The sequence below is a fragment of the Cyprinus carpio genome, chromosome A9 (assembly GCF_018340385.1).
Source record: "Cyprinus carpio isolate SPL01 chromosome A9, ASM1834038v1, whole genome shotgun sequence".
NCBI classification, from domain to species: Eukaryota; Metazoa; Chordata; class Actinopteri; order Cypriniformes; family Cyprinidae; genus Cyprinus; species Cyprinus carpio.
Window position 1 is genome coordinate 31,401,323 of NC_056580.1, and position 13,573 is coordinate 31,414,895.

The 13,573-nt window shown below is 37.6% G+C and overlaps 1 pseudogene; it reads left to right on the plus strand.

Annotated features, from left to right (window-relative positions):
• Nucleotides 1-9,055: 9,055 nt before the first annotated feature.
• LOC109060658 overlaps nucleotides 9,056-13,573 on the plus strand; it is a 30,901-nt pseudogene continuing 26,383 nt past the window's right edge.

Below are 13,573 nucleotides of genomic sequence, written 5' to 3' on the forward strand. Positions count from 1 at the left end.
TTTACATATTGTGGATAGGTTTGTGTCATACAAACTATTCACTCTGGTGCTCAATTCATGTTTTTATGTTAAGCATATTATTGTAACTTTTAGAACAACTTAACTGGCTGCAGGGAATTCGTCACCGCCATCAGGTTATGTTTACATAGAGGAACTGGTGAGTAATCTGAATGAATGAACTACATGCTAGAGGCTAACATATTAAGTTAGCAGAGCTGAACATTAGCATTAGTGTTAGCTTTAACTTTGTCTGCTCTAGTTGATTCCTTTTATGCTGTTGTGAAGTCTGCCACTGTTGTTGCTTTATAAATATATTTGTTTGCACTAAGTGTTTACATGTATTATGAAAATTAGATTACTGTTGGATTAATTATTTGAACTTTGTGCAGGCAATAGAACTTTAATATTGTATTTTTGACTATGTTGTCAGGCACTTAATGTTTATTATTTGTAGCTTGTACATTTAATGATTTTGTAATGATTTAGAATTGTGTACACATGGAAATGATATTTGAGTGTGGAATTAGCTAAAGTTTAATGCAAACTTAGTTCCAAAATAGCCTTGTTATTTACTGGTCCTGTTGTTGCACCACAGGCCAGGTTCTCTCTCTCTAGAGATGAATGATGGCGAGCTGAATTACTATGGCTAGGAGCCTAACATCTGAGCAGCATCTACTGAACAGCCATCCTATTGGTCTGGTAGGAAGGTTGTCTGCAGCTTGTCCCCAACACACGTCTCCATAGACTAGCGCTTCAGTCCCACATGCACATCCTTTCCCTGGACAATAACCAATGGACTTATTAATATAAATTCTCATAAACTCTTGTGGGTTGTCGTGTTAGTCTTCAAGAAACCAAACATCGCTGGGACAGTTTTTTTCTCTTTTCCTTTTTGCTCTTGTGAGTGGTATTTGCTGTAATTTCTGTTGTTGTATCTTACTTGAACAATAACTTCAAAGTACACTTGATTATAATCAGTTCAACTGCAGTCTGTAAATATTTTGTTTCTCCTATGTTTTTCTTTCATTATTTTTGGTTGTAAATATTTTGTTTAATCACTTTAATACGTGGTACCTACACCAAATTTAAAATTATGTTTCTGTGTTACTGACCACCAGCTCCTATAGCCGAATTTAGACTTCTGTGAGTTAATTGGCCTATGTTGTTTATTTCCATAGCTACCTATTCAACCTATTATAGCTAATATTAATGACATAATATTGGCCAGCAGGTCTCAAAGACCCGTTACATGTCTTTACAGCAATCTTAGTTTGATGCATAATAGGCCGCAGATTAGAAGAGTTTGCCCTTCGGCTTGAGAAGGCCTTAGAATTTCTATCACACGATAAAACAGAAATAGAGAAAGCTACAGGCACACTGGGTAGCAACAAATTATGACCTGGCGGGTGGACTGGTTTCCTTTGCATCGAAGCAATAATGAAAAGTAGAAAAATGCCTGAAGACTCATTTTAATAATGCATTAGTAATGCTGAAATTAACATGAACTAAGATTAATAAATGCTGTGGAAATATTGTTCATTATTATTTATGCTATTTATATATGTTAACTAATGTAAGTGAGTTTAATGTATCAGTGTGTTCAAGATCAGTTTTAATCATGTAACTGTTAATAGATCTGAACAAAGAAATAAAGTGTTACTACGCACAGGCCACATTGACTGCACATACAATAATAAGACGAGTAAAGAAAACGCGGTACTTATTAAAATAAAAATGTGAAAAGAAAAAAAAACGACATAAAAAACAAACAATTATGACCAACAATAATAATAATTCCTCCTCTTCTAATAAAAAAAAAACAGCAAACAAAAAAACAACACCAACACACACACGACCAGGAGCAGTGGGCAGCCATTTATGCTGCGGCACCCGGGGAGCAGTTGGGGGTTCGGTGCCTTGCTAAAGGGCACCTCAGTCGTGGTATTGAAGGTGGAGAGAGCACTGTACATCCACTCCCCCCACCTACAATTCCTACCGGCCCGAGACTCGAACTCATAACCCTTGGATTGCAAGTCCAACACTCTAACCATTAGGCCACGACTTCCCCCAATCACCCTTTACTTAAATATATGAAGACGCTGTTAACAGGTTAATATAACGTTTCCCATTCTATGACTAGTAAAATAATGGCAACTTACTCTGATAAACACGGCTCTCCTCAGAGTAGCTGCGAGCACTGCGACTTCTTCTTGTGTGGCAGGTTAAATATTGCGGTTATCATCAATACCGGTATATCGTGACACCACTACCTCCTGCCTTTTTTTTTCATTATTCATTTGGCTAGTTGAAGTTATGAATGGTCGGTAACTTAAAAAGTATAGTAGCCAAATTGGCTGGTGACTAAAAAAAGTTAATTTCAAACACTAGTTACAAATATACTGTCCTGCCTTTCGGGCTGGCCCTGTTCACTCCCACTTTTACAAAGTGCATGTATCTACTCTGAGACAGATGGGAATCCACATTTTGAATTACCTTGATGACTGTTTAGTACTAGCCAGGTCAGAACGGGAATTTATCACACACTGGTCGTTGCTCAACCATCTGGAGCCTCTTGGGTTGAGAATCAATTCAACCAATTAAATTCAGACTCCCAGATAAAGAGTGTCCTTTCTGGGAACAGTTACAGTCTCAGTACTAATACAAGCTTGGTTCCCTGAGATAAGGGAATGATTGTTGTGTCACTTGCCATGCCATAAGCTAGACATGACTGTTGTTTCAGTCGAGTGATTCTGATGAAATGGCGCTCTGAGCCAACCCATTCTAGTGGGCTAGAGAGCCATTGGTTTGTGCAGCTTCACAAACGTTAACAAATCAGGCTTCAGTACCAAAGTAAACAGGAGTTGTCTCCATACGCAACACTCATTCCCTTATCTCAGGGAACCAAGGTTACATCAGTAACTGGAGCATTTCTCTAAATTAGAGACAGAGTTTCAAAATGTTGCTCTAGTTTTTAAAATAAATAAAATTAAAAGCCATTTGTCTGCCAGTATATGAACTGGCAGTAGTTTATCAGAAACAGAGGTTTTAGTCTATTCTCAAAGTACAGCAGTACTGGACCGTGACTCTTGAACCCCTCGACGGGGGAAAAGTAAACTACCAGTAAACTACTACTTTTATCTTACAGTGTCCTCTTCTTAAATTTATCTTTGACAATTCCACCTCTGAAACAATTAAGAGGCTAATCCAGCTTTAGAAATGCAACAAGAATCTGGCACAGCGAGAGAGACAGATATCACCAAAACAAGCTCATTTTAAGTAAAATGCAAATCCTCATAAATAATTACATCATCACACAATTAGTGCACTAAAGCAGATCACAGACAGCAGACCGGGTTTATAAATGTGTACCGAATTATTAAATCCTGACACTCCAGATAATTCCCAGTTTGCCGAACCTTGGTCTCACCTCAGACGTCACGCCCACGGACCGTTGGCTAAACGTCTGTTCCATATGGGACACAAAACTGGAAACACTTCAGGAGTGTCAAAGTCGTCATCGGATTGGTTGAATTCTACAGGATTTCCGGGAGATGTGTGTCGCGTTCACTGTGACAATGAGCGCTTATCAGGATCAACTAAACACTGGAGTTTCAAAAGTATGTGAAATATTTAAAGTTAGTGGCATGTTAACGATCTTTAATGATCTGTTTAATTAAAGTGCTTTGTCGTGTTGGTGGTGACACCTCTCTTGCAACATGTTAGCTTAAGAATAGTGAGGAAGGTCCTGGCAGATCACAGAGTCAGGTCCTCACAGATGGGAAAAAAGAAAAGATGAGCACACAGAAATCGATAGGCAAAATCGAAATTTAAATTTGATAAAAAGTATCCAGTTCCTGATCTCAAGTATCCGATTCTGGAATTGGAATTGATTTTCGATTCCCAACCCTATTTATGTATCACAACTTTGGCATTTTCCACATTTTTCCATAGTTTACGTACATAATACAATTTTGCCTTTTTTTTCAGAATTATGAGTTTACATATTGCAGTTCTTTTTTTCAGAGTTTACAAATAATTTTTTTTCACATTTTCCTCAAGATGGCGAGTTATAAAATTGCAATTGCGAGTTTACATCTTTCAGTTCTTTCTTTTTCAACATTTTCAAGACATCAAAAAAACAACATCCAACAACTAAAAATCTTTTTTTCTTAATAATTATTATACAACACAACAACAACAATTACAAAATTTTTCCTCAGAACTGCGAGTAATAAACTCTTAATTGTGGGTTCACATCTTGCAATTGATGGTTTCCTCAAAATTTTTAGACTCCTGACTTGATCGCATGTATACAGTATGTAGAATTTTGAGGGAAAGTCAGAATTATGAGATGTAATATTGCATTTCTGAGAAAAACAACTATGAATTTTGCTATTGTGAGATATATAGTCTTTTTAATAATTTTATTCTGTGGTGCAGAACTCATGCTGATGCCGAGATGATGCTGTTAGTGCTTCAAAAGAAGGGCATCCAGAAGGAGAATCGTTCTCGTGGTGAACATGATGATTTAAAATATGAAGAGGACCAGTCCTGATGTACAGCATACTATCAGGCCTTCATTATACACTCACCGGCCACTTAATTATGCACACCTATTCAATTGCTTGGTAACACAAACTGCTAATCAGCCAATCACATGGCAGCAACTGCATTTAGGCATCTAGATGTGGTGAAGATGACTTGAAGTTCGAACCGAGCATCAGAATGGGGAAGAAAGGGGATTTAAGTGGCTTTGAATGTGGAATTGATGATTGTACTACTGTTTGGCACATAGTGGTGGTTGATCCAAGGCCTGATTCGTTAGACACGTCAGATGACTGGCAAGTTACAGAATTTCTTCCAAGCTGAAGGTAAAACAGTTGCTGACCTCCAAGACTATGTAGCTGCCCCAGCACCTGCCTAAGGTACTGAAGAATTCTTCATTCATGCTATGGCTGAAATGATGAGGCAGTCTAACAGAGGTATGGCTGAGAGTCACAATTACCGTCGACTTCGAGTGTTTTCACCCCTACCCCAGTGTGAGAGGAACAAGTTGAGTATTGGCTTGAACAAGCCACAGTGATGGTAGAGGGCAGTGATTGCCCTGAAAAGGAAAAGAGACGTAGAATAATAGAAAGTCTGAGGGGTCCTGTACTAGAAATTGTTAGGTCCTTACGTTTCAGCCACCCTGAAGCTAGCTCAAATAAGTATATTTCTGCCATCGATAGTGCTTTTGGATCTCTAGACAGTGGAGAAGATTTGTATTTTGCATATCGTCTCATTCAGCAAAGATCTGGAGAGATGTTATCTGACTACTTACAGAGGCTTGAACCTTTTCTGGCCAAGGTTGTCAGGAAGGGGGGCATAAGTGCTCAGGAAATGAACAAAGTGAGAATTAAACAGTTGTTGTGAGGAGCGGTGGGGGCTGACATTATGCTCTTACAGTTATGTCTCAAAGAGAAAAGAGCTAACCCTCCTACATTTCTTGAGCTGCTCAGTCAGATTAGGGTAGAGGAAGAATATGAACGATCACGGCATAAAGTCCATGCAAGAGTTCGGAGTGTTGGAGCACAGGATTGTGTCTCTGCAACTGATTTTGATTTGCAAGAGCTTCGAGCTGATGTGAAGGCCCTGCAAGCCAAAATGTCTGAGTTGAAAGTGAAGTCCAACCCAGTCAACAAAGAAGGAGCTAGCATAAAAGTACAGGTTAGGCCATGTACATCAGATGATAAAGCAATTGAAACCTCTGTATTACAGAAAAAAAGTTGATAGACTGAGTCAGAAAGTGAAGACGTTGGAGAGTAGAGAGCCAGCTCAACCTGCTTCTGCCACTGCTGTGAAAGTAAAAGTGAGGGATGGTAGCAGTAAGAAACCTCTCTCCCAATAGGAGGATGATTTCTTTTGTTATCGTTGTGGGGAGGATGCCCTAACAGCAAGCAGTTTCGGCCCACATCTGGCCCGCATGGATTTCACATGGGCCAGATCTGGGCCAACACTATGTTGCTGTCTGGGTGGTCACATTTCAACTAAATGCACTGCTACGCAGAATGAGAAGAAGGTAATCAGGGAGCTTATTGCTTCTCTTCGGAAAGCTAAAGAGAAACAAAGTAGTGCTGAGGTCAGTTCTGACAAAGAAACCACACATTGCTCTGCTAGAACACAGATGGTCCAGAACACAGCATCAGTTGCAATTCCGACTGGGATGGTGGGACTAATTTCTACTGTGACATCGAAGGTAAATGGTCACCTTTGCACTGCACTGTTGGATAGTGGGTCACAAGTGAACATTATATTTGAGAAATGGTACCAGGAACATTCAGTTTCCTAGAGAATTAACAGGCACCCTCGAAACCTTGTCAGTGCTGGCTCTTGTGTGTCCTGGACCAACTGCTCCTGATCAGACTCCTGTAATATTGGGGACTAATGCCAGTTTGTTTCAAAGACTGTTTGCTCTTTGGGACAAAGAGAAGGGTAGCAATCTGGTTTGTGTTTTCAATATAAAAAGCTTTCTGCCAGATAGCCTGCCTAAGTCTACTGTGTTCAAGGCAAGTCAGGGTGGTGAGGATGACATTGTGGGTCGGCTGAAATGGAAAGGACCTGGCTCTGTAACCATCCCACCAGAAGATATTTATTGTGTCAGCTGTGAAACAGAGTTTTCTCAACCAGTGACTAAGGGTACAGTTTTGGTGGAGGCTGATGATGTAACACCATTACCACAAGGATTGATGGTTCAACCTATGGTAGCGTTAGCTTCAGCTGTAAATGGAGAGAATTTCTCTGTGTTTTCACAGAATGAGACCAAGCGAGAGGTTATCATACCTGAAGGTTCTTTGTTAGAGAATGTGCAAGTCACAGATATGGCTGTTCCACCGGTGAGAGTGAACAAACCTGAGGAGATAGATCCAAGCCTTTTTGATTTTCGGGATTCTCCCATTCCTGAGGAATGGAAAGAAAGGCTTAGACAGAAATTGATGCAGAAACGCAATGTTTTCTCCCTACATGAGTGGGAAGTGGGATTGACAAAGGGGTGGAACATGACATCCGATTGTCAGACACCCGGCCTTTTCGTGAAAGAACAAGGAAGATCACTTCTGCAGATATAGAGGATGTACGTAGACACTTGAAGAATTTGTTAGAGGCAGGGATAATCAAGAAGTCTAGGAGTCCATATGCTTCTCCTATAGTAAATGGGTCGTACAAGAGTCATCCACAGAGATCACTTACTGCCTATTGGGCAGACGGTTATGATCTCCCAAGAGAAAGACCCACCGCCTTCCATAAATAGGCCTATGACCCCACATCAGAGAGGTACCCGTTATGATGATGATTATAACATGCATTATTCGGTATCACAGAGTCTGAGAGATGTTGAAGAGAATAGTGAGACAGAAAACGAGTTTGAACCATGTTTTCATGGAAAAGAGCATCATGGGACTCTTGAAAAACAAGTTCCTGAGACAAATGAGACAAATGAGGAAGAAGAACATGTAGAAATCCATACTGCGGATGTGATTCTTCCAGACAATACTGCAGATATGTATGATGATGTAGAATACTTTCAGGATGGGGGAAAAATAGGTGTGCAAGAGAGAAGCTCAGAACCCCTACAATTAGAAAGAGATGGTTCAGTATCTGACTTCATTTTGATACTTTTTTTTTTCAGAAAACAAGACTCAGTTTCTCAATGTGATTTTCCTTCTCCAGAAATGTGTCTTGATTTGAAAATGTTTTAATATTTGTACCAGAAAACAAGACAAAAACACAGAGGAGTATATCTGTCCAAAAAAAGACAAAAACTGCCCAAAAATATAAGAAAAAAATATGAAACGTGTTATATATATTGGATATAGGTTCATAAAATAATATTATATTATATCAAGCAGTAAGAGTATACACTGAAATTAAATATTTTTATGCAATATTCATGCAAAATTCACTAAAATACTTAAGAACTGACATAAGATAAAGACACTTTCACACTAAGCATGACAGCTATTCATTTTTTATATATTTTTAAATTAATAGTAAGTCCACAATGATAACGACAACTGAATGAATGAAGGATAAAAACACTGACAGTGAATCAGAATCCTCCGACTTTATAAAGCTTGAGCGTTTAAAGAGGCAGATTGCACTTACACTGCCATGCAAACGATTGGGATCTGTATGATTTTTATTTCTTTTTAAAGAAGTCTCTTCTGCTCAGGAAGGCTGCATTTATTTGATCAAAAATACTGAAAAAAACTGTCAAATTGTGAAATATTATTCTGATGTAAATCAGCTGTTTTCTGTGTGAATCTCTGTTAAAATGTAATGTATTTCTGTGATGCGCAGCTGAATTTTCAGCATCATTACTCCAGTCTTCAGTGTCACATGATCTTCAGAAATCATTCTAATATGATTTATCATTAATATTAGAAACAGTTTTTGCTGCTTACTTTTTTTTTTTTTTGGAACCTGTGATAATTTTTTCCAGGATTCTTTGATGAATAAAAAGTTAAAAAGAACAGCATTTATTCAAAATAGAAATCTTTTTTTTGTAACAATGTAAGTCTTTACTGTCACTTTTTATCAGTTTAACACATCTTTGCTGAATTAAAGTAATAATTTCTTTCAAAAATAGAAGAAAAAAATCAGCTGACCCCAAACTTCTGAACAGTAGTGTATATTGTTAGAAAAGATGTTTCCTTTTTGAATAAATGCTGTTCTTTTTAACTTTTTATTCATCAAAAAATCCTGGAAAGAAATATCACAGGTTCCAAAAAAAATATTAAGCAGCAAAAACGGTTTCTAACATTGATAATAATCAGAAATGTTTCTTGATCAGCAAATCATCATATTAGAATGATTTCTGAAGATCATGTGACACTGAAGACTGGAGTAATGATGCTGAAAATACAGCTGCGCATCACAGAAATACATTACACTTTAACAGAGTTTCACACAGAAAACAGCTGTTTTAAATTGCAATAATATTTCACAATTTTACAGTATTTCTGTATTTTTGATCAAGACTTGGTGAGCAGAAGAGACTTCTTTTAAAAACATTACCGATCTCAAATGTTTGAACAGTAGTGTACTGTATAATAAACAGATTGTTATGGTCCACTGGTGTGGATGCCGATATATTAATCGTGATCGTGTGTTGGTGTGGACGGGCCTTTAATGTCTATCACCAGGCCAATAAATCATGAGATAAGCAGCTTGTCTGCTGTGTTCGTCTCTGTTTTATCAGTCTGTGTCTGTGTCTGTGGATGTGAAGGTCTGGGCAGCACAGGCAGAGTTCAGGTGATTCTGTTTCTTGCTGGATCTGGAGGACTTCTACCGAAAGAAACCACCTTCGCCAAACTTCTGCAGAAGCAGGGTTACACCACCGGCATTGTGGGTAAGACTGAATCAGTCACAGAGATGGACAGTCAAGTCACGCTTTATACAATACAGATCGTTCAGAAGCAGCTTCACAGTGATGAACAGGAGAATCAAACACGAGACTGATTCAGATTCTGCTGTAAAGCTCGAGTCAGAAATGTTAGAAATGATAGCATGCATAAAGAAAACCACTGAAGGGACAGATCACTCAAAAACGATCATATACTCACCCGCATGTTGTTCCAAACCTGAGTGACATTTGAAGAACTTTGGGAACCAAACTCTGGGACACTGGAGCTTACTGACTGTCAAAAAAACAAAAAATATTTCTTAAAATATATTCTTTGGTGTTCCACAGATGAAAGTGTGTTATTTTAATTTCATGGATATACTATTAGTCGTTTTATTCATATTTTTATTTTACTTTATTTATTTCCACAGATAAAAAGTCCGTTATTTTAATATCATAAATATACTGTTGTAGTTTTTATTGATATTTTACATTTTTATTTATTTGTTTTTTAATTAACATTTTTTTATTATCTTTATATTAATTTTAGTTACAATTTTGGTAACTTTGTTTTTTTCCCCATAGTTTTTTTTTTTTAAATGTCTGTATTATTTGTATTGATTTCTGTTAAAGTTAAGTTTGTAGTACTTCGTTAAACTAAATAAAAATGAGCATTTTTAAATATTTTTAATGTTAACATTAAATAATAATATGTTTTTTTTAAATGCTTTTAGATTTAATTAACAATAATAACCCTGAAAGAAAGTCATTTGGGTTTGGAACGACACAAGGGAGAGTAAATTATGCCAGAATGCTAAATTTAGGTGAACAATCTATTAAAGATATTTTGCATTGAGACATTATTTTCCATGCAAATAAGCACATTTCCCTCCCGCATTCATACAGCTTATTGAGAGTATTTTCATGAGTTATTGTCTCATTTGCTTTTATGACTCTTCTATATTTAAATCATGCTTCCTCCTTTGGAAAACTCCTCCGTCGACTGCTGTTAATTTCAGTCAAGCAGGAGGAGGTGAATATATATAATGCATGTAATTTTTTACAGTGTGTTCGATTTTCTTTCCATTTCTTTTTTTTTTTTTTTTTTTGCTTTTAGAGCAGTACATTAGACAAACTATAGGAAGACGACACTAAAAGTACAAAACAAATTAAAACAACAAAATAATAAAAAAACCAAAAAATAGGTTTTACACACGATTACGCGAAGTGTGCTGTGCATGTATGTATGTAAATATATATTTAGAATATAATTTTTGAAGAAGGAGAGATAGAAGAAAAGAAATTATATATAACAAGGGAAAATAAAGCAATAATAATAATAATAATAACAGCGGAAATAAGGAAATAAAAAGAAAATAAATTATGAGAAATCAAAAAATGGAGGGGATTAAGGAGTAAAAGAAAAGAAGGGGAAAATGAACATAAATAAAATATGCACAGAAAATAATAAATAAATTAATTTAATAATACACACATAAATAAATAAATAAATAAATAACACTAAATATAAGTAAAATACACTAAATAAATAAAACACATTAATAAATAAATAAAACATGCATAAATAAATAAATAAATCCCACATAAATAAATAAATACATGTGTTCGCTCTTCAGGTAAGTGGCATCTGGGTGTGAACTGTGAGAGCAGGAACGATCACTGCCATCACCCCAACAATCACGGCTTCGACTTCTTCTACGGGCTTCCCTTCACCAACTTCAATGACTGCAAGCCCGGAGCAGGGAAAGGCGTCCTGGTGGATGTGCAGGAGACGCTGTGGCAGATATCTGCGCTGCTGACGCTGGCATCTCTCACGCTGCTCGCGGCCCGAGCCTCGGGTCTGCTGCGGGTCAGCTGGACGCTCGTGGCGTTTCTGGCCGCTATGTCTCTGCTGAGCTTCGCCGCGTGGTTCGTGCCGTTTGAACTCCTGCGGACCTGGAACTGCATCATCATGAGGAACGGCGAGGGTGGTGGAGCAAGCCCCTGAAGCTGGAGACGCTGAACGCCAGGCTGATGAGCGAAGCCGAGCGGTTCGTGGAGAGGTCAGTCCTAAACGACACATGAACAGAGATTACTTGAATTTCTTCTTTACTTCTGTGAATTTGTGCACGTGTTCTTGACGAGATTCACCCGTGATTTGCATGCATGCCTGCTTCATAAATGTGGTAATACAGAAAATATTACACATATAACACATAAAGAGCACATGCACAAATTCAACAGAAGTAAAGAAGCAATTATAGTTTGAATGAAGAAGATGAAGCTTTATTAATTAATTTACTGAGTGACAACAAATCTTTTTTTCTACCCTTTTTACATTTTTTTAATGTAAAGACCTTTGGATCAACTACGGTTGTGTTAAACTTATGCACTATAAATCAAATTTGCCTTGCCTTGTCCTGACAAATCAGCTTTACGTCTCGTGAGTTTCCCACGCACTCATCTCTTGTGCCTGCGGTGGGAAACTTCTTTGGTTTCGGTTTAAGATGATTAATAATCATGTGATTTATGTCGTCAGACACAAAGACGGGCCTTTCCTGCTCTTCCTGTCATTGGCACACGTGCACACACCTCTCTTTGTGTCCGAGGGCTTTACTGGAAAAAGCAAACATGGGCTGTATGGGGACAACGTTGAAGAAGTGGACTGGATGGTTGGTAAGTGATGAGGAAAGAAGAAAGCATCGCATAATGAATCAAATGTAACAATTAAAAGGATCATTCACCCAAAAATGAAATTTGCAGTAAATTTACTCGTCCTTAGGAGATCCTATATGTGGGTGACTTTTTTGATTCAGTGGAACTGTAAAGAAGATTTTTAGCTGAAACCGTGGGCCAAGTCAATGACTACCGTCACTTTAAGAGTCAAAAAAGCACATCAGGCAACTCAGAATTAATCCCAGTGGCTTCTGACGACATATCGAGGTCTTATGAAGCGAATCAGTCAGTCTGTGCAATAAAACTGAACATTATTTACAACAATATCCACATGTAATGCAGAGCCTCAGGGAAACTGTTCTTTTTAGTGAACTAGATGAACCGGTTCATCAAATCGGACTGAAGCGTCTGAAACAAGTTACTCAATCCAAACTCCCTGACAGTCACTGCGACTCCAAATAAGCCAAAATACTGGTGGATCCTATGATGAATGAATCATTCAGCGCTTCAGTTCCTCTAACAGTCACTGAACTGAAAAAACAGTTTGACTCAGACTGAAGACCAATGAGCCGCTGACATTAATTGCTCACCCTCATGTCAATGACAGAATTCTCAACAAGAATGTTGACCAAAGTGCTTCACAAGCGGAGCAAGTACACACGAATAAAATGCAGCATGCAGCATTTTGGACTATCTGTAATCATGAGAGTGATGACTGACTAATTCCAGTATACAAGGCATTGCAATAATCAAGCCTTGAGGAAATAAAAGCGTGAATTACAGTCTCCAAATCCTGAAAGGAGAGGAGGGGGCTTTAACTTTCATAATCGCTTTAGCTGGAAAAAGCTGGCCCTGACCACTGAATTTATTTGTTTGTCGAACTTCAGGTCGGCATCAAAAATGACCCCCAGATTTTTCACATAGGAGTAATTTTTTTTTGACTGAAATAAAATAAAAGTTACCTACATCTAGTGGTCGACCGATATTGGTTTTTTGACAGCCGATGCCGATATCTTGGAAAGCAGGGGGCAGATAGCCGATATAATTAAAAAAAAAAATCATTTATATTTAAGAAATTTGAAATAATTTGACAATGAATTAAAAAATAAATGTGTAAAATAAACATACTTATACTTTAGATGACAAAGTATTTTTCACAAATAAATAAATATTTAATAAAAATATAATTGAAAAGGAAGTAAACACTGTAACGAACAGGGCACTCAATATTCTGGGAAGTTTGTGTGCATTGGGAATCATATTTTTCAAATAAATCCAGGGTAACACTCATTATACATACAGCACCAGTGAAAATGACATGAGTATGACAGTGGGCAAACGCATAATGTGCAGCATAATCTGAAATCATGAGTTTAAAGTTTAAAGCAAATTCACACGGACCGACCATCACACAGAGAACACGCGATCATGCTGGATAAAAATGCACACTTCACTAGATCTCACAGCTGGATTTGACTAAGTTTGCAAGGTTTGTTAAAATAAATGTTTATTAGTCAT